The following is a 3,691-nucleotide window of genomic DNA, read 5'->3' as shown; positions in this document are numbered from 1 at the left end:
GTTTGAGGTGTTATATTGTTTGATTAACTGTTAAAAATTTAGTCCAGAGCTTTATGATATGATGTTTAAGGTGTTATATTGTTTGATTAACTGTTAGAAAGTTTAGTCCAGAGCTTTATATGATATGATGTTTGAGGTGTTATATTGTTTGATTTACTCTTAGAAAGCCTAGTCTGGAATCCTTTGATTTGATGATTTAGTTGTTATATTGTTTGATTAACTGTTAGAAAGTTTAGTCCAGAGGTTTATGATACGATGTATGAGGTGTTATATTTTTTGATTAATTGTTAGATCATATCATAAAGCTCTGGACTAAACTTTGTTTGAGGTGTTATATTGTTTGATTAACTGTTAGAAAGTTTAGTCCAGAGCTTTATGATATGATGTTTGAGGTGTTATGATTGATTAACTGTTAGAAAGTTTAGTCCAGAGCTTTATGATATGATGTTTGAGGTGTTATAGTGTTTGATTAACTGTTAGAAAGCCTAGTCTGGAATCCTTTGATTTGATGATTTAGTTGTTATATTGTTTGATCAACTATTTAATCCCAACCCCTAATGGTTTCCCTTCCTTCCTTACTAACAGTTCTTTCTACTCATTCGTCCACCTTCTTGTTTTTAGCTGACGGTGGAGAGTTTGTTAGCTGGCAAGGTAAGCACTATTTACATGTTCCAAACCATGTACGTCGTACATTTCTTCAGATAGTCATCTTTATTGTTGTACAGTGTTTCCTTTGTAATCTGTTCCCTTTTTATTATTAATGATGAATTTTGATCCAATTAAACATTGTATTTGTGTGCTTTGACTACAATAGCTACAATTAAACACACCTCGTAGATGGTAGAACTACCTGGGCCTTTGGGACCAGGCCCAGCCAGTAATTTTTAAATGATTGTCTGGTAAAGTTTAAATATTTACTTTATAAACTTTTAAAATGATTTGTTTGATTAATAATAAATATGATTTATAAGTACAATGAAGGGGTTTATGTTTGGGGGAACATACTACACGTTTCAATAGAATATTGTCTTCTTCGGGTATGTTTTCCATACTAAAGAATTGTTAGCAGTGACGGAAAAGGCCATTTCGAGGGTGATGTAGTCAATTTGTAATTATCAGCACCACCATCACCACCTGTTTAGAGAACTTATGTGCTAGCTTATGATTAATTGGCTCAAGGTCAAGGATTATTCTCAGGGTAGCAACTAAAAAGTTCTTAGTATATAAAAAATTTTGGCTTGTGGAAATCGGGGCCCATTCGGTAGTTTAGATCTTCTCTCTGTTATAAATCTTATCTTCAGTCTTCATCTCATTGTCTTGGAATCTCATTTTTCTTTTGTTTTACCATAAACTTTTGTGTGAATTTTATTTGTTGAATAGGCTGCGTTAGTCAGAAAAAAAATGTTGGATCACATGAATTTGTTGTGGTTTTGAAACTATAATATTAAAACTTCACTTTATGAATATTTCAATTCCTGGTTTCTAAAGTTCATTGTGTTTTCATGGAAGATTTTATATTGTAAAAGTACTTTACAGAAGTATGTAGCCTTCCAGTGTCGTAGTTACATACTGAATCTACATACTTCCAGTGTCGTAGTTACATACTGAATCTACATACTTCCAGTGTCGTAGTTACATACTGAATCTACATACTTCCAGTGTCGTAGTTACATACTGAATCTACATACTTCCAGTGTCGTAGTTACATACTGAATCTACATACTTCCAGTGTCGTAGTTACACACATTAGCCACTAGACCACACTGGATTAATCTATTAGGAAGAGATACTACTAAGTTGTCACTGTAGAACATATATCTTATTTTAAAGTTTGCTACAACTTTGTCCTAAAACCAAGATGAAAAATTAAATAAAATTCACTTGACTTCAATACTTTTATCCTTCAGACCGAACCAGTTAAAATGTAACTACGACACTGGAAGTATGTAGATTCAGTAGTTATTCACAGTCTAGACACATATATCTTTATTACATAATCAAATATTATAAAACACGTAGACAACTTAGTAGTATCGTTATTCACAGTCTAGACACATTAGACACTAGACCACACTGGATTAATCTATTAGGGAGATTACATGTTTTATAATGTTTGATTATGTAATAAAGATATATGTTCTACAGTGACAACTTAGTAGTATCTCTCCCTAATAGATTAATCCAGTGTGGTCTAGTGTCTAATGTGTCTAGACTGTGAATAACTACGTGTTTTATAATATTTGATTATGTAATAATGATACAGGGGTTGGACAAAATAATGTCAGTGAATAATAATGTCTAGCTACGAAATGAAAATTCACTGTTATTGCTATCATTTTCATACCTCACCTTTTATAAATTTTGAACCAAAACGTTGTTTAACATTTATTTGCTAAATGTACATGTGCTAGTTTATTTTAACTGTTCTTACTTTTATATGTATATAAGTACTTTTGCTCTGTATTTATTTTGTTTTTTTATTCAAGTAGTTTTAAAACGTTCAACTGAATCCTACCACTTCAAGGAGTTTTGAAATGAAAGTCGTGTCTGATTGACAGTTTTAACTTGACCTGTTGTTAGTGCTTCCTGGTGGCTCAGCTTTGGTATCGGTGATAAGCACAGCACAGATAGCCTATTATGTAGCTTTCAAGAAATACAGGAATTAGAAAAAACAAAATAATTGTCCCTTTATTCAAGTAGTATAATCTGTATAAGTAAGGATTTTTCTAACCTGCTTTGTGTCCATTTATGGAGTTGAGAGTAAAAACTATTAAATATTTTAAATTATTTTCTATAAGAAACCATTATTTATTATTTGAAACATTTGTGCCACTCATCTTGTGCACAGAAACGTTTTAAGTTCTTTGTTTTTCTTGCTAAGCCTAAAGTTTGTAAAAAAAATTATTACAGATGCTAAAAGATATTCATATGTAGAGCCCAAATATTTGGGCCCAGACTTGGGTCCAGTTTGAGCCCAAATATCTACTTGGGTCCAGTTTGAAAAAAATCCCTCTTATTTCATCAATTTTTTAAAAGCAGCAGTTCCTGTGTTTCACTTTTTGCAGAAGTTTCTCAACGACTCAAAAACTAGAAACCCCCACACTATTATTTTAGTTTATAAATATTGTGCGGATTGTTGTTTTAGTTATCATCAGGAGAAATCATACTTTTGTGGATTTTCCAATTAATACTGGTTCATTAGAATTCTAATTTTAAATTAAAGTTATTTTGGAAGAGTGAAAACGACAGACTGTCTTTAAAAGTGTTTTTCTTTCTTCATAGGACCACCAGGAATGAGCCCAATGAATCCACGAATGAATCCCCCCAGAGGGCAGCATCTTGGACCAATGAATCCTGGTGTGAGTAGTAATTTATTTTGTACAAATAACATCTATTTTATTTCAGGTTGCGTGTTGATTGGTTGCTTTTAGAGATTTGGGGGGGAATAAAATTGAAAATGTGGAACTTTTTTATGTAATAAATTCAGTGATTACTTTTCTCAACTGAAGCAACTTACAACTACTATAACCTATTAATTCCAGTGTTAGCAAAGCTACATGTGTCAGTGATTACTTTTCTCAACTGAAGCAACTTACAAGTACTATAACCTATTAATTCCAGTGTTAGCAAAGCTACATGTGTCAGTGATTACTTTTCTCAACTGAAGCAACTTACAAGTACTATAACCTAT

The 3,691-nt window shown here is 32.1% G+C and overlaps 1 long non-coding RNA gene across 1 annotated transcript in view; it reads left to right on the top strand.

Moving 5' to 3' along the window:
• The first annotated feature begins 582 nt into the window (after positions 1-582).
• LOC111084206 overlaps positions 583-3,691 on the top strand; it is a 5,524-nt gene continuing 2,415 nt past the window's right edge. The window contains exons 1-2 of the long non-coding RNA XR_002609445.1: positions 583-651; positions 3,283-3,359. This is a non-coding gene — a long non-coding RNA (uncharacterized LOC111084206). The remainder of the gene's footprint in view (positions 652-3,282; positions 3,360-3,691) is intronic.

Source organism: Limulus polyphemus, unplaced genomic scaffold (assembly GCF_000517525.1).
Source record: "Limulus polyphemus unplaced genomic scaffold, Limulus_polyphemus-2.1.2 Scaffold14637, whole genome shotgun sequence".
In the NCBI taxonomy this organism is placed as follows: domain Eukaryota; kingdom Metazoa; phylum Arthropoda; class Merostomata; order Xiphosura; family Limulidae; genus Limulus; species Limulus polyphemus.
The sequence above is the reverse complement of the archived record's forward strand: the minus strand, read 5'-3'. Positions and strand labels throughout refer to the sequence as shown.